The 23858-nt window shown below is 40.5% G+C and overlaps 1 protein-coding gene across 1 annotated transcript in view; it reads left to right on the forward strand.

Annotated features, from left to right (window-relative positions):
- The window catches only part of LOC126162657 (cryptochrome-1), a 78859-nt gene that overhangs the window by 45656 nt on the left and 9345 nt on the right, over positions 1-23858 (forward strand). The window lies entirely within an intron of this gene.

Consider the following 23858-nt stretch of genomic DNA (forward strand, 5'->3'; position numbering starts at 1 on the left):
ATTTGAAACCCCTTGTTATCTTTCATTGCCTTTGTGTGACAGAGATCTCAAAAATCTGTTCAGTTTAAATGGCAAGAACTTAACTCTTTGGGTAGGAAACGTAAATGTAAATGACCCACTGGGTAAAATAAAGCCTTCATCAGTTGTGGTAGAGTGTTGTGTATATTATCAATTCCATTATCACTGTTTTGTTTGTTTCTATGTATTTTGTTAACACTGCTTTACATAGTAAGAAACACCTTAAAGCAGACATATGGAATTCCAGACTTGTTTTTAATTTAAAGCGATAAATTTAAGTTCTTACTGAATCTGTACTAATAGTCCTTGAAAAGCAAGCACTGATTAGATCTATGTTAGATACTGAAGAATCTATACCTTAATATGAATGAAAGAATTTACTCTGTTAAGGTTTAAAGTAAGCCTGAAAATCATTTATAATAAGAGTGAAAGAATGTATAATTTACATCTAAAGGTACATAGATACTCCGCAAGCCACGATAAGGCATGTGGTGGAGGGTACCCTGTACCACTATAAGTCATTTCCTTTCCTGTTCCACTAGCAATCAGAGTGAGGGAAAAATGACTGTCTGCATGTCTCCGTATGAGCCCTAATTTCTCGAGCCTTGTCTTCATGGTCCTTACCCACAATGTATGGTGGCGGCAGTCAGCTTCAAAGTTTTCTCCATAAAATTCCTCGAAAAGAACATTGCCTTCCCTCCAGGGATTCCTATTTGAATTCCCGAAGCATCTCCATAACACTTATGTGTTGTTTGAACCTACCAGTAACAAATTTAGTAGCCCACCTCTGAGTTGTTTCGATGTACTCCCTTAATCCGAACTTGTACGGATCTCAAATACTGAAGCAGTATTTGAGAATAGATCTCACCAGTCTCCTGTATGCAGTCTCCTTTACAGATGAACCATACTTTACTAAAATTCTCCCAATAAACTGCATTCGACCAATCGCCTTCCCTACCACAGTCCTCAAATGCTCGTTCCATTTCATGCCGCTTTGCAATGTAACACCCAGATATTTAAACGATGTGACCGTGTCAAGCTGGCACTGTTAATGCTGTATCTAAACATTATGGCTTTGTTTTTCTTATTCATCTGTATTAACTTACATGTTTTCACATTTAGAGCTAGCTGCCATTCATAATCAACTAGAAATTTTGTGTAAGTCATCTTGTATCTTGCTACAGTCACTCAACTTCGACACATTACCATATGCCACAGCATCATTAGCAAACAGCCACAGATTGCTGCCCACATATCTGCCAAATCATTCATTTATATAGAGAACAATAGCAGTCTTTTCACACTTCCCTGGGGCACTCCTGACGATACCCTTGCCTCTGGTGAACACTTGCCGTTGAGGACAGCATACTAGGTCCCATAACTTAAAAAGTCTCCGAGCCACTCACATATCTGTGAACCTATTCCATAGGCTCTTATCTTCATTAACAGCCTGCAATGGGGCACTGTGATCATACTTCGTTGGGCACTCCAGATGATACTTTGCCTCTGATGAACACTCGCCATCAAGGACAACATACTGGGCTCACTAACTTAAAAAGTCTTTGAGCCACTCACATATCTGTGGATCTATTCATTATGCTGGTATCATCATTAACAGTCTGCAGTGGGGCACTGTGTCAAATGCTGTCTGGAAATCTAGAAATATGGAATTTGCCTGATGCCCTTTATCCATAGTTTGCAGTATATCATTTGAGAAAAGGGCAAGCTGATTTTCACATCAGCGATGCTTTCTGCAACCATACCGATTCGTGGACATAAGATTCTCGGTCTCAAGAAAAATTAATATATTCAAACTGTGGATATATTCAAGGATTCTGCAGCAAACCAAAGTTAGGGATATTGGTCTGCAATTTTGCAGGTTCATTCTTTTACCCTTCTTAGATAAAGAGTCACCTGCACTTTTTTCAAGTTGCTTGGGTGAGAGATTCATGCTAAATGCAAGTTAGGCAAAGGTGCCAATGCTGCACAGTATTTCTTGTGAAACCGAATTGGGATTCCATCTGGACGTGGTTATTTATTTGCTTTCAAATTTTTCAGTTGTTTCTCTACACCAGGGATGCTCATTACTATGTTGTCCATATGGGAGCCAGTATGGTGGTCAAATGACGGTATGTGTGTACAATTCTCCTGCATGAATGATTTCTTGAATGCAAAATTAATAAACACGTTGAAAAGAAAACTGTAGAAATTAACAATTTGTATACAAGCAGATGAAAACAATTGGATGGACGGGAAAATAAATAAGGGGAAAAGAAATGGACATGAGTGCTTTTGTGAAATCAACTACAGTTTTCAAAATGAAGATTTTGATGTGTCTGGAATAGAAAGTTTAAAAGCCAGCATGTATTAACAGTTTTGATTTTTGTCAGTTGACTCACTTTTGAGAGAATCAGAGTTCAAATTATCACCCACCTACTATGTTATAGATATTGCATGGTTCCCTAAATTATTTGAGAGGAATATTGGTCTTGTTTCAGCAAGAGCATGGGCAATTATTTCACCTGTCCTTTGGGTTACTGCTCTGCTTCTTATTATCTTGGTAATAGCCTAGTAAAATGTCAAACTTAACCCTCTTCCTTTCATTCCTCTTTGTAAAGTCTGGAAAACTTCTCATAACCACGTCTCATAATATGTAAGATAAAAAGGACTGTCAACAACATTATTGAGGAGACGTGGAGTCGCAGACAGGCACAATGAAAAGACTGCTATAAGTTTAAGTTTTTGACCAAAAAGCCTTCTTCTGAAGTAGAAAACACACACAAATTCACACAAGCAGAATTAATGCACACATGACCACTGTCTCTGGGCACTTGACTGAAGTTCAGCTGCTTCTGGTGTGAGTGGTGGGGATAAAGAGGAAGTGTGGGTCAGGGAGGGATATCAAAGTAGATGTGGGGGAAGGTGTAGTGCTGCTTGTGGGAGAGTGTGGGGACTTCGCGAGGATAGGGTTGGGCTGTAGTCATTTGATTTAGGGGGTATTAAGGAATTTCTTTCATTTTTGTCAGTGCAAGCTCTTTATTCAACTTGTAAATTTTTCAGGCCCTATGCATTCCTCTGAAGTAACACAAAATATTGTTTCAAAATTTTGATAAGTCCTCAGGAACTCTTCACTCTATGTTCCCTTCTAATATACATAAACAGGCAAAGTTCCTTCTGCTTGCCTTTGTTGAATGATCTGTACTTTTCTTTTGTCATATCTGCCTGTTTTCCCGTACCAGCTTTCATGTAAATGTATAAATCTTCTAACTTCTGTCTTGTAAATGTCGTGCTCTCCTGGCAGCACAGCAATCAGAATTTTGTTTTCCTCATCCTTAATGGGAGAAATACCAATAATCTTAAAATTCTGGCAGAAAAATGTATAGTGAGGTATAGTAAAGTTGTATAGCATTGTTGACTATGATACCTTGATGGGCAGCACCAAGGGGGCCACCAAGCTTTAATGTCCCCATCTGACAGGTAGTGAGGTAGCACATTCAGTGTCCATTTGTTAGGTCACTGATAGTTGTAATATGTAATCAAAAGTCTCCCCAAAGAAAATTGACTGCTCCCAACATATTTTTCAAAACACATTGGCAATTGTACAACACGTACAAGAATGCTCTGGAGTCAGATGCAGCTGTTTTCAATACCTTTGAACTATTCATAGGGATGGTGTCCTTTGCATTCCAAAGAGAAATAAATCACAAGGAAACAGATATGAGTTACTAATTGGCTGCAGAAGTGCCTGGATTTAAGAATTTTCAATATATGCTCATGGTTCATTCATCCTGATTGCAGGCACATTGTTGTGATGATATAAGACACCTGGTGAGATAATCTTTGTCTACGACTACTAAATTTTCTTAAAAAACATAGAAAAGAATGTTTCAGCACGTCAGTCATTGACCATTGTTGTACCTTTCCAAATCTAACTGTGGCAGTTTGTGTGCATGAACAGATGGAAGTGCACGCACTATTCCAATTCATATTTCTTATTCTCTTTACTTTTGATGGACTAGTAATAATGAGTACAATTAAGGCACCTGATTGTAAGTCTGTGGTTTTTTTATTTTTGCTGGTGAGTAGATGGAACAAGACACATACTGATTTCACAACTTCATTAAACATGAATGATCATACAGTGTAATACATGTGCTTTTGCACAGACAGTCCAAAATGAAAAAGCAAATACCAAGAATAAAACAAAAGACATTACATAAATATAATGTTCATAGAGCTCGATTTTGCTTGCTCATATTGGCCTCTACAGGTCTATATCACCTCAGAGCACACACACACTCTCCAGTGCGGGACACAGAAGGATACTCTTGTTGGAAAGATAGGCTACAGGGAGGTATGCCATTCAACGATGGTGATGGTGGTGAGGCACTGTATTCCTCATAGGAGGAAAAGTAGCTGGCATGAAGGCTCATGTTGGTTGAAATAGAGGTAGATGTAGAATCTTCCAGTAATTGTGGTAGGTTATCCTCATCTTCCTGTTCCCACAGCATCAAAACTGGCTTGAGGTGTTGGACAGAGACAGTTGCTCATTTGCTATGAAGCAAGATAGGGAATGTTTGGTCTCCACACTGTAGCATCTCGTGAGGGCATAGCTGCTCGTGTGGTATCATTGCAGAGCATTGCATCGCTACCTTTACTCCACCATGCTGGTGGCCTTGTTACATAAGGTGGCCATGTGGTCCCTGCACCAGCAGTATGCACTCAACGACGCTGTATTCACTATGGCCCAGGGCGATGCCTGGCTGCGTCATGGAAGTCGATGGCCACCACAATGAGACACCCGTCTTGTGACGGTGGATGATGGCTGGTGTGCATGGAGTGTGACCATCTGCCTGCTCTGCCGTGGCCTCGGACTGGTGACTTCTGCTGATGTGTTCATGTGGCATCCTAATATAGCACTACCCCATCATTCTGGCAGGGCTGCAAGACTAGAATAATTGTATTATAAAAATGTCCAGCACATATGGTTAACAGTGGTGCATTTATGGTGCATATGTGTCTCTATCAGTGATGTATTCTAAAACACATTGCCACAGTCATTGTTGGTATCTGCCTTGCCCCTTTCTGCATTAGACTGCACCACATTGCTCATGCATGCAGTATTATGCCCAGATATGATCGGTATGGTACATTACATATACCGTCCCCTCTATGTACAAGATCCTGTCCCTTGGCTCAAACTTAAAACCAGTTTCATATAAAACTACATGTTCTTCGAGATTGGCAGCTTGCCCACATAGGTTAGGCAGTGCATCCAGTTGTACTTACTATGCTGCTTTCCATATAAATCTATTTATCACAACTGTTTTGCACTTCTAGCAATTTGATCTTCACGGCTTGTCAAACTGCTTCCTTTCCTCTTCACCGTTTACATTTTTTCTTCATTCACACGTAGGGTTTCATTATCATTGTCTCTTCTGCTCTAGGATACAGTTTATTGGAAACTGGACTAGTGGTAGTTTATGCTGACAGTTGGTTCTCCTCCTCAAAAGAATAGAAGCTGCACACAGCAGAATTAGAGCCACTGTGGTATTGAGGCATTCCATATCGCCATCACATGTTGTCCTTCTCTGAACTGCTCAGCTGAAATGTGCGCTTCATTGCTGGCAATGACTTGAACCGGGGAATGTATTAGGTTGAGTTCTTATGTTTGATTTATTGTTGTGGTGGTGGTGTTCAGTTCAGACACTGGTTTGATGCAGCTCTCCATGCTACTCTATCCTGTGCAAGCTGCTTCATCTCCCAGTACCTACTGCAGCCTACATACATCCTTCTGAATCTGATTAGTGTATTCATCTTTTGGTCTCCTCCTACGATTTTTACCCTCCGTGCTGCCTTCCAGTACTAACTTGGTGATCTCTTGATGTCTCAGAACATGTCATACCAACCGATCCCTTCTTCTAGTCAAGTTGTGCCACAAATTCCTCTTCTCCCCAGTTCTATTCAGTACCTCCTTATTAGTTACGTGATCTACCCATCTAACCTTCAGCATTTTTCTGTAGCACCACATTTCGAAAGCTTCTATTCTCTTCTTGTCCAAATTATTGTCCATGTTTCACTTCCATACATGGCTACACTCCACACAAGTACTTTCAGAAAAGACTTCCTAACACTTAAATCTATACTCGAAGTTAACAAGTTTCTCTTCTTCGGAAACACTTTCCTTGCCATTGCCAGTCTGCATTTCATATCCTCTGTACTTTGACCATCATCAGCTATTTTGTTCCCCAAATACCAAAACTCATCTTCTTCTTTAAGTGTCTCATTTCCTAATCTAGTTCCCTCAGCATCACCTGATTTAATTTGACTACATTCCATTATCCTCATTTTGCTTTTGTTGATGTTCATCTTATATCCTCCTTTGAGACATTGTCTATTCCATTCAGCTGCTCTTTCAAGTCCTTTCCTGTATCTGACAAAATTACAGTGTCACTGGCAAACCTCAAAGTTCTTATTTCTTCTCCCTGGACTTTAATTCCTATTCCAAATTTTTCTTTTGTTTCCTTTACTGCTAGCTCTATATATAGATTGAATAACATCGGGGATAGGCTACAACCCTGTCTCACTCCCTTTACAACCACTGCTTCCCTTTCATGCCCCTAAACTCCTGGTACTGCTATCTGGTTTCTGTATGAATTGTAAATTCCCTTTCGCTCCCTGTATTTGACCCCTGCCACCTTCAGAATTTGAAAGAGTATTCTGGTCAACATTGTCAAAATCTTTCTTTAAGTCAACAAATGCTAGAAACATAGGTTTGCCTTTCCTTGATCTATCTCCTAAGATAAGTCATAGGGTCAGTATTGCCTCACGTGTTTCAACATTTTTACGGAATCCATACTGATCATTTTGAGTTCGGCTTCTACCAGTTTTTCCATTTGTCTGTAAAGAATTCTTGTCAATATTGCAGCTGCAACTTATCAAACTGATAGTTTAGTAATTTTCACACCTGTCAACACCTGCTTTCTTTGGGATTGTAATTATTATATTCTTCTTGAAGTCTAAGGGTATTTCACCTGTCTCATACATCTTGCTCACCACATGGTAGAGCTTTGTCGTGGCTGGCTCTCCCAAGTTCTGATGGAAGGTTGTCTATTCCCTGGGCCTTGTTTCGACTTAGGTCTTTCGTGCTCTGTCAAACTCTTTACATAGTATCATATCTCCCATTTCATCTTCATCTATATCCTCTTCCATCTCCATAATATTGCCCTCAAGTACATCAACCTCTGTATACTTCTCCCACCTTTCTGCCTTCCCTTCTTTGCTTAGAACTGGTTTTGCATCTGATATCTTGATATTCATACAAGCGGTTCTCTTTTTTCCAAAGGCCTCTTTAATTTTCCTGTAGGCAGAATCTATCTTACCTCTAGAGATATATGCCTCTACATCCTTACATTTGTCCTCTAACCATCCCAGCTTAGCCATTTTGCACTTCCTGTTGATCTGATTTTTTAGAGTTTTGTCTTACCATTATTATATAATCTGTCTAAAACCTTCCAGTGTATCCAGGCCTCTTCCATGTGTACAACCTTCTTTCATTACTCTTAAACCAAGTGTTAGCAGTGATTTAAGTTATGCTCTGTGGAAAATTCTACCAGGCAGCTTCCTCTTCCATTCCTTACCCCCATTCCATATTCATCTACTACTTTTCATTCTTTTCCTTTTCCTACTATTGAATTCCAGTCCCCCAAGACTATTAAATTTTCATCTTCCTTCACTACCTGAATAATTTCTTTTATCTCACCATATATTTCTTCAATCTCTTCTTCATCTCCAGAGCTAGTTGGCATATATACTTGTACTACTGTGGTAGGTGCAGGCTTCGTGTCTATCTTGGCTACAATAATGCGTTCACTGTGCTGTTCGTAGTGGCTTACCCATGCCCCTATTTTTTTATTCATTATTAAACCTACTCCTGCATTACCCCTATCTGATTATGTATTTATAACCCTGTATTCACCTGATCAGAAGTCTTGTTCCTCCTGCCACCGAACTTCACTAATTTCCACTATATCTAACTATAATCTATCCATTTCCCTTTTTAAATTTTCTAACCTACCTGCTGATTAAAGGATCTGACATTCCACACACTGATCTGCAGAACACCAGTTTCATTTCTCCTGAGTAGTCCCTGTCCGGAGATCCGAATGGGGGACTATTTTACCTCCGGAATATTTTACCCAAGAGGACACCATCACCATTTACCCATACAATAAAGCTGCATGCCCTCGGGAAAAATTACGGCTAAAGTTTCCCGATGCTTTCAGCTGTTCGTTGTACCTGCACAGAAAGGGTGTTTTGGTTGATGTTACAAGGCCAAATCAGTCAATCATCCAGACTATTGCCCCTGCAACTACTGAAAAGGCTGTTGTCCCTCTTCGGGAACCACACGTTTGTCTGGCCTCTGAATAAATATCCCTCCGTTGTGGTTTACCGTATGGTACAGCTATCTGTATCACTGAAGCAAGCAAGCTTCACCACCAACAGCAAGGTCCATGGTTCATGGGGTGGATGTTTGATTTAGGAATGTTGTATTCAGTGCTGGCAATAATTCCAAAGTTACATCTAGCCAATACAACTGTGGCTGTGAGATGTTAACTTGTGTGATTTCCATAATCGTGGGTGGAATGTGGAAGGTTGGCCATGTTACGTCACGTGTAGTCCCATTGATCAATAACACATTTCATTTAATTTCAATCTGTCTGGCCTCCATGAACTTCTCATGCTCATACCAACTCCCACTGTTACCATGTCATCATAAGTGGGTGTAAATCCAGTGAAAACCTGCTTGTGGAAATTCAGTCTGGGTTCTACAATATCCCCAGACAGTCTAGCTCCTTCTGTCTGGCTAAGAACAACTGTACTGCACATGTGCTTTGGGTGGCTTGTAGTATCCTGGTTGGACACACCATGACTGCCCCCCTTCGACAATGTTGAAACTCCTCCTCCATCATTACTGCATACCTGCTACTATCTTCCAAAATTAATAATACCGCTTGGATCCTCAACTGCTCAAATTTCCCAAGAACTTCCCATTTCACTGGGTATGTGTGAATGGCATAAAACTTAAATGGTGTGTGTTTCCTTGTTTCTGGGAATCGAATTAGAATGTGCAATTGTGCTTCGTCAGGTTCCACTTCTACTGATGCTATGTGGTAGCAGAAGGATACGTTTTGTCTACTGAGTTCCATAATCAGGCTTAACTCAGCCGATTGCTCATGCTGTGCTCCCTGTAACCACAACAGGTACTGTTCAGATGACAAAAGATTAGCACTCAGTTGTCCATGCTATGCATGATATATGGCTTCTTGCGAGTTTGACACTACTACTCGTGCATGCCCCCATATGCTACCCACTAATGCTTGTAACAGCCTTGTCAATACAATTCCCTTGTCCCATACTTTTACCCACACTTGCAGCACTCCCAAATTCTGATACATCACATCCTCCAATGCTTAAGCATAATCTATTACTCTACAAGTTAATTTCCATAACAGCCATGTGTTATTAAGCACTTCACTTATCTGTGTAGCATGCCTTTCTTCTTCTGCTGACCTATTTCGCTCACCAAATTTTTGTAATTGTTTCCACACCTTTGTTTAATTCTCTATCACTCTTCTCTGGCATTCCTAACACTGTTTTCAAAATTTTACCCCCAGCATTCAACCATCCTCTCTTCTGCCATATATGTGGCACAACTTCCACTGCTTGTCTCATTTGTTCTTGTAGTTGCTTGTAGGATCTATGCAGTTTATCACCTCCCGTGCCACTTTCTTGTGTACCCCAACACTCTTTGCACTTTACCTAAGTATGTTGAATGCTTCTACCAACCTCCTCAGTTCATTCAGCATTTCCCATGTATTAAAAACCACCTTCAGTGCCCACCGATTGCTGGTAGGTATCACATCCTCTTACTTCAAGAACAGCACTCCTCCTTCCAGGTGATGATTCTCTACTGCCTGCACCTTGATCCAGGTGATAAAATGCAATAACTCGCATTCTTTCCATTCTTGCCCTAGATGTATCACAATCTTAGGACCACCCTTCCCAGGAGGCTGCTGCCATTAGCAAGCCTATTCACATACAACAACTATAAGAGAAAAAATCACTACACTAATATAACTTCCCACCATGAACCATGGACCTTGCCATTGGTGTGGAGGCTTGCATGCCTCAGCAATACAGATAGCTGTACCGTAGGTGCAACCACAACAGAAGGGTATCTGTTGAGAGGCCAGACAAATATGTGGTTCCTAAAAGGGGCAGCAGCCTTTCCAGTAGTTGCAAGGGCAACAGTCTGGATGATTGACTGATCTGGCCTTGTAACATCAACCAAAATGGCCTTGCTGAGCTGGTATTGCAAACAGCTGAAAGCAAGGGGAAAGTACAGCCATAATTCTTCCCTATGGCATCCAGCTCTACTGTATGGTCAGGAGGATGTCGTTACCAGGAGAAACAAAACTGGCGTTCTACGGATTGGAGCGTGGAATGTCAGATCCCTTAATCGGACAAGTAGGTTAGAAAATTTAAAAAGGGAAATGGATAGATTAATGTTAGATATAGTGGGAATTGTGAAGTTCAGTGAAAGGAGGAACAGGACTTCTGGTCAGACGAATGCAGGGTTATAAATACAAAATTAAATAGGAGTAATGCAGGAGTAGGTTTCATAATGAGTAAAAAAAAATAGGAGTGCAGATAAGGTAGTATGAACAGCATAGTGAACACATTTTTTTAGCCAAGATAGACATGAAGCCCACACTCACCACAGTAGTACAAGTTTATACACCAGCTATCTCTGCAGATGAAGAGGAGATTGAGGAAATGTTTGATAAGATAAAGGAAATTATTCAGATGATTTAGGTAGCTGAAAATTTAATAGTCATGGGGGCTGGAATTCCAAAAGGAACAGTAGTGGGGGGAATATGGACTGGGGGAAAGGAATGAAAGAGGAGGTTGCCTGATGGAATTTTCCACAGAGCATAATTTAATCATAGCTAACACTTGGTTTAAAACATTTGAGAGAAGGTTACATACGTGGAAGAGACCTGGAGACACCAGAAGCTTTCAGATTGATTATATAATGGTAAGACAGAGATTTAGGTACCAGATTTTAAATTGTAAGACATTTCCAGGGGCAGATGTGGACTCTGACCACAATTTATTGGTCATAAACTGCAGATTAAAACTGAAGGAACTGCAAAAAGGCAGGAATTTAAGGAGATGGGACCTGGATAATCTGAAAGAACCAGAGGTTTTCGGTGGTTTCAGAGGGAGCATTAAGGAACAATTGACAAGAACAGGGGAAAGGACTCCATCAGAAGAAGAATGGACAGATTCGACAGATGAAATAGTGAAGACAGCTGAGGATCGAGTAGGTAAAAAGATGAGGGCTGGTAGAAATACTTGGATGATACAACAGATAGTGACTTTAACCAAAGGAAAGGAGAAAATATAAAAATGCAATAAACTAAGCAGGCGAAAAGGAATACAAACATCTAAAAAATGAGATTGACAGGAAGTGCAAAAGGGCTAAGCATGTATGACTACAAGGCAAATGTAAGGATGTAGAAGCATATATCACTTGGGGTAAAATAGATACTGCTTACAGGAAAATTAAAGAGACCTTTGGAGAAAAGAGCACCACCTATATGAATATCAAGAGCTCAGATAGAAAACCAGTCCTAAGCAAAGAAGGGAAAGCAGCAAGGTGGAAGGAGTATATAGAGGGTTTATACAAGGGAGATGTCCTTGCAGGCAATACTATGGAAACAGAAGAGGACGTAGAGGAAGACGAGAAGGGAGATATGATACTGCATGAAGAATTTGATAAATCACTGAAAGACTTAAATTGAAACAAGGGCTTGGGAGTCGACAACATTCCGTTAGAGCTACTGATAGACTTGGGAGTGGTAGCCATGACAAAACTCTTTCATCTGGTGAGCAAGATGTATGAGACAGGTGAAATACCCTCAGACTTCAAAAATAATATAATAATCCCAATTCCAAAGAACACAGGCACTGACAAGTGTGAAAATTACTGAACTATCAGTTTAATAAGTCACAGCTGCAAAATACTAACAAGAATCCTGTACAAAAGAAGGGAAAACCTGGTAGAAATTGACCTTGGGGAATATCAGTTGGATTCTGGAAAAATGTAGGAATATGCAAGGCAATACCGACCCTATGAGTGCTCATAGAAGATAGGTTAAGGAAAGGCAAACCTATGTTTATTGCATTTGTAGACTTAGAGAAAGCTTTTGACAATGTTGGCTGGAATACTCTGTTTTAAATTTTAAAGGTGGCAGGGGTAAAATACAGGGAGCGAAAGGCAATTTACAATTTGTACAGAAACCAGATGGCAGTTATAAGAGTCAAGGGTCACAAAAGGGAAGCAGTGGTTGAGAAGGGAGTGAGACAGGATTGTAGCCTATCCCCGATGTTATTCAATCTGTATATTGAGCAAACAGTAAAGAAATCAAAAGAAAATTTTGTAGTAGGAATTAAAGTCCAGGGAGAAGAAATAAAGACCTTGAGGTTTCCCAATGACATTGTAATTCTCTCTGAGACAGCAGAGGACTTGGAAGAGCAGTTGAATGGAATAGACAGTATCTTGAGAGGAGGATATAATATGAAAATCAACAGAAGCAAAACAAGGATAATGGAATCTAGTCAATTAAAACAGGTGATACTGAGGAAATTTGATTAGGAAATGAGAGACTTAAAGTAGTAAAGGAGTCTTGCTGTTTGGGAAGCAGAATAACTGATGATGGTTGAAGTAGAGAGGATATAAAATGAAGACTGGCAATGGCAATAAAAGTTTTTTTGAAGAAGAGAAATTTATTAACATCGAGTATAGATTTAAGTGTCAGGAAGCCTTTTCTGAAAGTATTTGTATAGAGTGTAGCCATGTATGGATATGAAACATTGACTATAAACAGTTTAGAGAAGACGAGAACAGAAGATTTCAAAATGAGGTGCTACAGAAGAATGCTCAAGATTAGATCGGTAAATCACGTAACTAATGAGGAGGTACTGAATCGAATTGGAGAGAAAAGAAATTTGTGGTACAGCCTGACTAAAAGAAGGAACCGGTTAGTAGGACACATTCTGAAGCACCAAGGGATCACCAATTTAGTCCTGGTATGAAGCATGGAGGGGCAAAAATCATAGAGGGAGACCAAGAGATGAATAAAGTAAGCAGATTAAGAGGGATGCAGGTTGCAGTATCTACTCAAGATGAAGATGCTTGCACAGGATAGAGTAGCATGGTGAGCTGTATCAGACCAGTCTTTTGACTGAAGAACAAAAACAACATAACTTATTCACTGTATTCCTATACATATGTAAACATATAAACAAAGGAAATCCTTGGCAAACATCACTCATCTTCTTTATCCTAATAAATACCGTATTTCATGCACATACTCAACCAAGTCTTCTTGTCTCTTCCTGCATTTCTTTCTCTTGTGTTCTTCTCTGACTACTCCTTGGAAACTTCTGGTATCGACTCCAGACTTCCTCAAAAACATCGTAGACCTGCAACACGTACTATCATCATTTTCGTTGGCATCTGAAGCTTCATGTTAACTGGAAAAGAAATCTCCTCCACCTGATAGGATCCTTGATACCTTGTGATGACTTCTTCATCTTCCCTTTTGGCATGTAAGGACTGGAGAACATCACCCATTGACCTACTTAATATACCATACATCTCTCTGATTTTTCGTGCCTCTCTAACACTTTGTATTTGTCTTATATACTCATTTCCCTACTTCCTGTACTGTGTTTGCAAACTTGCTTACTGAGCCTCCAGATTTGTCTTTATCAAATTGAACAGGGTTGGCATTTGCAGACCATACACCACCTCATATACAGACAACCCAGTACTCATGTGTACTTTCAAATTATACACTGACTTGACATACCTTAGATAAGTATCCCTGTTGATATGATGTTTGTTCATGTAGTAACTTAACATTTGCCCATTTGTTCTATATACCCATTCTGTTCTAACATTGGTCTGTAGCTGAACAGAACTAGTTCTTAACTTCTTCACATGCAATAACCGACACAGCTCATTCAATAAGTCTGACATGAAATTCGTCCTAGTTCATAATTATTATACCTCCCCCCATGAACCATGGACCTTGCTGTTGGTGGGGAGGCTTGCATGCCTCAACGATACAGATAGCCGTACCGTAGGTGCAACCACAACGGAGGGGTATCTGTTGAGAGGCCAGACAAACATGTGGTTCCTAAAAGGGGCAGCAGCCTTTCCAGTAGTTGCAGGGGCAACAGTCTGGATGATTGACTGATCTGGCCTTGTAAAATCAACCAAAATGGCCTTGCTTTTTTAAACAGCTGAAAGCAAGGGGAAACTACAGCTGTAATTCTTCCCTATGGCATGCAGCTCTACTGTATGGTTAAATGATGATGGCATCATGCTGGGTAAAATATTCTGGAGGTAAAATAGTCCCCCATTTGGATATCCAGGCAGGGACTACTCAGGAGGACGTTGTTATCAGGAGAAACAAAACTAGCGTTCTACAGATTGGAGCATGGAATGTCAGATGCCTTAATCGGACAAGTAGGTTAGAAAATTTAAAAAGGGAAATGGATAGGTTAAAGTTAGATATAGTGGGAATTAGTGAAGTTCGGTGGCAGGAGGAACAAGACTTCTGGTCAGGTGAATACAGGGTTATAAATACAAAATCAAATAGGGGTAATGCAGGAGTAGGTTTAATAATGAATAAAAAAAAAATAGGAGTGCGGGTAAGCTACTACAAACAGCATAGTGAACGTATTATAGTGGCCAAGATAGACACGAAGCCCATGCCTACTACAGTAGTACAAGTTTATATGCCAACTAGCTCTGCAGATGACGAAGAAATTGACAAAATGTATGATGAGATGAAAGAACTTATTCAGTTAGTGAACGGAGACGAAAATTTAATAGTCATGGGTGACTGGAATTCAACAGTAGGAAAAGGGAGAGAAGGAAACATATTAGGTGAATATGGATTGGGGCTAAGAAATGAAAGAGGAAGCCACCTGGTAGAATTTTGCACAGAGCATAACTTAATCATAGCTAACACTTAGTTCAAGAATCATAAAAGAAGGTTGTATACATGGAAGAATCCTGTAGATACTAAAAGGTATCAGATAGATTATATAATGGTAAGACAGAGATTTAGGAACCAGGTTTTAAACTGTAGGACATTTCCAGGGGCAGATGTGGACTCTGACCACAATCTATTGGTTATGAACTGTAGATTAAAACTGAAGAAATTGCAAAAAGGTGGGAATTTAAGGAGATGGGACCTGGATAAACTGACTAAATCAGAGGTTGTACAGAGTTTCAGGGACAGCATAAGGGAACAACTGACAGGAATGGGGGAAAGAAATACAGTAGAAGAAGAATGTGTAGCTCTGAGGGATGAAGTAGTGAAGGCAGCAGAGGATCAAGTAGGTAAAAAGACGAGGGCTAGTAGAAATCCTTGGGTAACATAAGAAATATTGAATTTAATTGATGAAAGGAGAAAATATAAAAATGCAGTAAATGAAGCAGGCAAAAAGGAATACAAACGTCTCAAAAATGAGATCGACAGGAAGTGCAAAATGGCTAAGCAGGGATGGCTAGAGGACAAATGTAAGGATGTAGAGGCTTATCTCACTAGGGGTAAGACAGATACAGCCTACAGGAAAATTAAAGAGACCTTTGGAGAAAAGAGAGCCACTTGTATGAATATCAAGAGCTCAGATGGAAACCCTCTTCTAAGCAAAGAGGGGAAAGCAGAAAGGTGGAAGGAGTATATAGAGGGTCTATACAAGGGCGATGTACTTGAGGACAATATTATGGAAATGGAAGAGGGTGTAGATGAAGATGAAATGGGAGATACGATACTGCGTGAAGAGTTTGACAGAGCACTCAAAGACCTGAGTCGAAACAAGGCCCCGGGAGTAGACAACATTCCATTAGAACTACTGGCGGCCTTGGGAGAGCCAGTCCTGACAAAACTCTACCATCTGGTGAGCAAGATGTACGAGACTGGTGAAATACCCTCAGACTTCAAGAAGAAAATAATAATTCCAATCCCAAAGAAAGCAGGTGTTGACAGATGTGAAAATTACCGAACTATCAGTTTAATAAGTCACAGCTGCAAAATACTAATGTGAATTATTTACAGACGAATGGAAAAACTGGTAGAAGCCAACCTCGGGGAAGATCAGTTTGGATTCCGCAGAAATGTTGGAACATGTGAGGCAATACTGACCTTATGACTTATCTTAGAAGAAAGATTAAGGAAAGGCAAACCTACTAGCATTTGTAGACTTAGCGAAAGCTTTTGACAGTGTTGACTGGAATACTCTCTTTCAAATTCTAAAGGTGGCAGGGGTAAAATACAGGGAGCGAAAGGTTATTTATAATTTGTACAGAAACCAGATGGCAGTTATAAGAGTCGAGGGGCATGAAAGGGACGCAGTGGTTGGGAAGGGAGTGAGACAGGGTTGTAGCCTCTCCCCGATGTTATTCAATCTGTATCTTGAGCAAGCAGTAAAGGAAAGAAAAGAAAAATTTGGAGTAGGTATTAAAATCCAGGGAGAAGAAATAAAAACTTTGAGGTTCGCCGATGACATTGTAATTCTGTCAGAGACAGCAAAGGACTTGGAAGAGCAGTTGAACGGAATGGATAGTGTCTTGAAAGGAGGGTATAAGATGAACATCAACAAAACCAAAACGAGGATAATGGAATGTAGTCGAATTAAGTCAGGTGATGCTGAGGGAATTAGATTAGGAAATGAGACACTTAAAGTAGTAAAGGAGTTTTGCTATTTGGGGAGCAAAATAACTGATGATGGTCAAAGTAGAGAGGATATAAAATGTAGACTGGCAATGGCAAGGAAATCGTTTCTGAAGAAGAGAAATTTGTTAACATCGAGTATAGATTTAAATGTCAGGAAGTCATTCCTGAAAATATTTGTATGGAGTGTAGCCATGTATGGGAGTGAAACATGGACAATAAATAGTTTGGACAAGAAGAGAATAGAAGCTTTCGAAATGTGGTGCTACAGAAGAATGTTGAAGATTAGGTGGGTAGATCACGTAACTAATGAGGAGGTATTGAATAGGATTGGGGAGGAGAGAAGTTTGTGGCACAACTTGACTAGAAGAAGGGATCGGATGGTAGGACATGTCCTGAGGCATCAAGGAATCACAAATTTAGCATTGGAGGGCAGCGTGGAGGGTAAAAATCGTAGGGGGAGACCAAGAGATGAATACACTAAGCAGATTCAGAAGGATGTAGGTTGCAGTATGTACTGGGAGATGAAGGAGCTTGCACAGGATAGAGTAGCATGGAGAGCTGCATCAAACCAGTCTCAGGACTGAAGACCACAACAACAACAACATACCTGGCTCTCCAGACTTCAACATCCAGTTGCTAACCGTTGATTTGTGACTGTCACTTCCTGCTGATTCAGTATATCAACCATCTTCACGTAGCAATAAAAATGATCTGTTATTGTTTATACAAATTGCTTTTCTGGTTGCTTATGACTGAACAGTCCTAATACATCAATCCCAAGCATTTCAAATGGTTTTGATGGTTCCAGTAGCCTCTACAGTGGCACTCACTGACAATTCAAGTCAGCTCACTGTGCACACTGTATGCATTTCCTCACATATTGATCTACATCCACTTTTCTTCTTCTCCACCAGTATCTCTCAGCCACTTTCCTTTGTTGCTCTGCACCCTCCATGACCAGATAACACATGACCATGTGCTTTCTCCAAAATATTCTCCTCAGATTCACTTAAACCTGTGGCCCAATCCTTGTTTCCTTACACTAAAGTCCATCGTATGTGCTAAACCATGATTGCATCCTGTACTGTTTAGTCACTGTCAGTGACTGCACTGCACTGCCTGCCACTCTGCAAGACCACAACCCAGAATTTTCAACACTGCTGGCTTCCTGCTTAACATGTCTGCATTCCCATGCCTCTTCCCTGGCCCGTATACTACTTTTTACTCGAATTCACAAAGTCTCAGGGCCCATCTTGTCAGTCTTTTAGATTTGGGTCTACAGTCCCAGTAACCACTTCAAAGCAGCAAGGTCAGTCACTACTCACATTTTTCCCTGTTAACATAACACTAAAATATGTGACACCATAAATGTGCCTCAAGATTTCTTTCTCTGTCATTGAATAGTTCTTCTCCACTACATTCAGCCGTCTCGACACACAGGCTATAGGGTGCTCTTCACCATTAATTTCTTGCCTTAAAATACATCCCAAATTATGATTAGATGAGTCACACAGAAGGATGAACTTCTTCTGAAAGTCTGGAAATACTATAACTGGGCTGGATGTCAAGACATACTTTTAATTCTTCAAGAGCACAGACACTCTCTTGTCCATATGAATTTCACATCTTTCCTTGGCAACTGCAGGAGTGGTCATGCTATGTCAGCAAGCCCTTTCATGACTTTTCTGTAGTAATTTGAGATCCCCCAAAAATATTGTAGTTCTTTAATCTTTGTGCTGGATGGCAAATGTGAAGTCCTCAATATCTTAAACACTTTGTTCAGACATTGTTTGTGCTGCTCCATGTCTTATGAGAAAGCAGTGATATTGTCTGAGTAAAGTAGACACTGACACAGTTTCAAACCTCTCAACACACGCTCTAATAACTTCTGAAATTTTGCAGCTGTAGTTTTCAATCCAAACAGCCTTCTCTTGAACTGATAGTGCCCCCATAGTACTGAAGATGCTGTTGTTGGACGGTCTTTGGATCAGCCTCCAGTTTATGGTAATCACATTATCAACGGTCCCAGTAATGTTGGAGATCAGCTGTGCGTCCATTATGGCCTTGCTGTTCAGGTGATGGTAATCACAGCAGAACCTGTATTGCCTAGAACCATCTGTTGGATTTTTTGGAACAACCACGATTCCAGCATTCCACGGCCTGCTACTCTATTTTATTATCCTATGAGCTAACTGCTGGTTAATAAAACCTGCTATAATCAGTTGCAAATACACAGCCATGCGATATATTTCTGGTATACTTGTGCTTCGTTTCCTGTTGCTATTCAGTGTTGAGTCACAGACGTTACTGTCAATGGACACTGTTGAAAAAATAAATCCTCAAATTAGAACAATAGTTCTACCTCTGCTCTGTTTATCTATTCCCTTTAGGTGCTCCACTTTCCTAGGTAATGCAGCCTTAATGGCAGCTCGCAGTTGCTTGTGGTTCAAGCTCCTCATGCACCACTCATCCACATCCAGAATGTCTCAACTTGGTATCAATATCCCCTACTCAACTTTGCATTCTTGGTGCCATAATTTTCAATATTTATATATATACCTTTCTTGTATGCATATAATACTTACCTTAATAAAATAACTTGCTGGATAAAGTTCACTGTTCTTTTCCAGAGGCTCTGCAACACTTAACATACCCACAGCAACATCTTGGTGCCAACTGATATTCATGCGAATCAAGCCGTAGGGCAGTTGTACATGGTTCAACTGGTTTGTCCCATACAATAGATGTCCCTCACTACAGTTCTACACTGTCAACAGCTTCCTCTAGCTGGGATGTCATTCTACTAAATACTGTTCTACATTGCCTGCTGTAGCCCTCACATACATGCGGTACTACCTCCACACTGCATAAATCAAACAGCCCACAGACAAAAATTTGTCTCCACTGAACCTAACTGTCTCACATTATTATCCCTGGCCTCACGTCAAGTATAGCATGGTGGGTTCCATTAGCTTCAGTCCACTATGTGTCTGATGGTAACCGACACATGCACCCCTGTGCCCAACAAAAACTTGCACTCTTTGCCTCTTACAACATCCATTACTACTGCACACCACACCTCTGCATATGTATTCATTGCATCTGATTTTAACAGGAATGCCTATAGGTGGACTTTGGATTCACCCTTGTGTTTAACGGCTGCTTGCCACTTCCTCATTCACCACTACATCCATTACCAAAATTCTGCTGCGGTAACCCTCCATTTCCTCTATTTCCATGTGTTTGGCAATACTGCCTCTGTAAAAGCCTCATTCGTTCGCACCTGTAACACACAATGTTTGCTCAAAATACTCCATGTCTATCTCTTCTCCTGCTGACATGTCTATTTCTTTGCATTATCACCAACCTAATAGCAGAATACAGATCCTTTGGTACAACTGTATGCACCCTTGTTGACATGTCCAATGACAGTCCTCTCAGAAAAGTGCCCTGTGCTCAGCTCTCAGTCACTTGTTATTAGAGCTGTAAGTGGTATCCGGCAGTAGCAAGTCCATTATATACAGCTGATAGCATTGAATCTTGGGAGCCAGGAAGTGATGACCCATGGAAGGTGCATCATTATACACTGGATGCATTTGGACCTGTTTGGTTGCCAAATGCTTTTCATAGCTGAATATGTTTGCCTTAGGTGTTGCTTGCTGGTGGCTTCTGGGTAGTAAGTCTCCATCTTAGAGTGTGGAAGCATTGATGGTGATCTGTAGTCTGACATTCTACATCTACATATATACTCTGCTAGTCACCAAGCGGTGTGTGAGGAGGGCACTATTCATGCCAAAGTCATATTTCCTCCTCTTTGTTCCACTCGCAGATCGCGCAAAGGAAAAACAGCTATCTGGATGCCTCAGTACAAGCTCTAATTTCCCCTATCTTTGAATGGTGATCATTGCACAATATGAAAGTAGGTGGTAATAGTATAAGCTCTACATCATTGGTGAAGATTGGATTTTGGAATTTAGCGAGCAGCCCCTTACGTTTAGCGCATCGTCTACTTGCAAGTGTGTCCCACTTCAAACTCTATATGAGATTTGTAATGCTCTCATGATGGCTAAATGTTGTTGTTGTTGTGGTCTTCAGTCCTGAGACTGGTCTGATGCAGCTCTCCATGCTACTCTATCCTGTGCAAGCTTCTTCATCTCCCAGTACCTACTGCAACCTACATCCTTCTGAATCTGCTTAGTGTATTCATCTCTTGGTCTCCCCCTACGATTTTTACCCTCCACGCTGCCCTCCAATACTAAATTGGTGATCCCTTGATGCCTCAGAACATGTCCTACCAACCGATCCCTTCTTCTGGTCAAGTTGTGCCACAAACTCCTCTTCTCCCCAATCCTATTCAGTACCTCCTCATTAGTTATGTGATCTACCCATCTAATCTTCAGCATTCTTCTGTAGCACCACATTTTGAAAGCTTCTATTCTCTTCTTGTCCAAACTATTTACCGTCCATGTTTCACTTCCATACATGGCTACACTCCATACAAATACTTTCAGAAATGACTTCCTGACACTTAAATCTATACTCGATGTTAACAAATTTCTCTTCTTCAGAAACGCTTTCCTTGCTAAATGTACCAGTCACGAATCTTGCCACTCTTCTTTCCACCTTTTCAATCTCTTGAATCAGACCCAACTGGTAAGGGCCCCACAAAGATGAACAGTACTCTAAGACTGTACGAACTAAAGTATTGTAAGCAATTTTCTTTGTTGAAGGACTGCATCACTTCAGGATTCTACCAATAAAACACAGTCTAGAGTTCACCTCACCTGTTAGAGTTCGCCTTACCCGTTACTTGTATAATCTGATTGTTCCATTTGAGATCATTTCGAATAGTCACACCCAGATACTTGATGGATGTTACCGCTTCCAAAGACTGGGCATTTATTTTGTACTCGTACATTAATGGGGATTTTTGCATTATTATACGCAGTAGGTTACACTTACTAATGTTGAGAGATAATTGCCAGTTATTACACCACACGTTTATTTTCTGCAAATCTTCATTGATTTGTTCACAACTTTCGTGCGATACGACTTTCCTGTACACTACAGCATCAACAGTAAACAGTCTAATGCAACTGTCAATTCCATCAACCAGATCATTTATGTAAATCGTAAAAAGCAGCACATCTATTACGCTGCCCTGGGGCATACCTGCTGTTAAGCTTTTTTCTGTTGAAGTCTCTCCATTCAGGACAATATACTGCTCTCTGTCTGTTAGAAAACTTTCTATCCAGCCGCATATGTCATCGGATAGACCATAAGTGCGCACTTTTAGAAGCAAGTTACAGTGCAGAACTGAGTCAAACACCTTTCGAAAGTTGAGGAATATGGCACCAACCTGGTAGCAGGTATCTAGAGCCTGTTGTATATCATGCACAAAGAGGGCCAGCTGTGTCTCACATGACCGCTGTTTCCTAAAACCATGCTGGTTTCTGCAGATGAGCTTCTCAGTTTCTGCAGATGAGCTTCTCGGAGTCTAGAAAGGTCATTATGTCTGAACACAAAATATGTTCCATTATTCTACAACAAATTGATGTCAGTGAAATTGGCCAATAATTATGTGTGTCTGATTTTCTACCTTTTTTATAGATTGCTATGACCTGGGTCTTCTTTACATGAGTCTTTCATTCGCAGTCAAGAACATTTGAGTAACATGAGGCAATTCACTTTCCTATATTGCCCACAACGTATTGTCCGGCATCCACTGGATCCACTATGTCCTGTAGATGGTACAGGGCTGTGAAGACATTCCTCCTCCTCCTCCTCCTCCTCCTCCTCCTCCTCATCTCCCCACCCCCCCCCCCCCCCCCACACTTAAACTGTTATGAATAAATTGCCTGATGAACTAGTTGGACATGATCTGAGGAAGGTAAGACAGGACTGTGATCTGCTTAATCCATGTTTTCTTGTACATGAGTGAGAGGAAAATTGTAATCATTTCCATTTGTAGCTTCATTTGTGTATAGTGTTCCATATTGTTCATTGCACTCCACAAACCACGAGAAACACAATCAGTACTTGCACAAAGAAATCTGATGCAAGTCCAGGAACACCTGTTTGTATTGGTCTCTTTTGCTCATCTCCATAAAGAAATCCACACAATCCGAGGAAGGTATGACAGAACAGTGATCTGTGTGATCTAAGCGCTCTTAAACACGAGTGAGAGAAGAATCGTGCCCATTCACAGCTTCATTTATATATAGTGTTCGTTTTGTTCATCGCACCCAACAAACCACAAGAAACACAATCAGTACAAGTGAAAAGTCCCAATAACCTTTGTTGGGTATCAGTGTTCATTACTTGGTTGTCAGGTAATTCTGCACATTTCCTGAGTCCATAAAAATTGTGTGGTCGTCACAGGTCGCCAGTGTGGTGAGTAAGTGGAATAAGATGCACATACTGATATGTAACCACTTTATTAGACAGGAATGATCGTGCAACATAAAACTCATGTGTTAGCACAGACAGTCCAAAATGAACTAGACAAAGACCAAGAATCAAACAAAAGACATTACACACATACAATGTTCTTAGGGCTTGAATTTGCTTGCTCATATTGACCTCAGCAGGTCCAAGTTGGCGCAAGTTCTTTTGTAGATCATATACAGGCAATGCTACTAGCTACAACTGTTTTAATCCCAGACGAGACCAAACAATTACAATTACACTGTAGTTTTCATTAACTGATAAATATTGTGAAATTGATCACCTGTTGAGACCAATAATTTATTACTACCTAACCTTAAACCTGCATATGGATTGTCCACAAATTAGGGGTTTGGTCATACACTTTTGCTTTAAACCCCTAAAGTAGTACTGATTATTCATATGATGTGCCTAGCAGACAGTCAATGAATAGTTTACAAAAGCACACAAATAAATAAATAGATTTGTTGTGGTTGGCAGGAGAGCCAACACCGTGTTACTAGAGGAGGCCGAAAGGCACGCGTTTTAGCTCACGCAGGCTGGCGTGAGGTCTGGAACAGGACAAGGGAA

The sequence above is a fragment of the Schistocerca cancellata genome, chromosome 2, assembly GCF_023864275.1.
Source record: "Schistocerca cancellata isolate TAMUIC-IGC-003103 chromosome 2, iqSchCanc2.1, whole genome shotgun sequence".
Taxonomy (NCBI): Eukaryota; Metazoa; Arthropoda; class Insecta; order Orthoptera; family Acrididae; genus Schistocerca; species Schistocerca cancellata.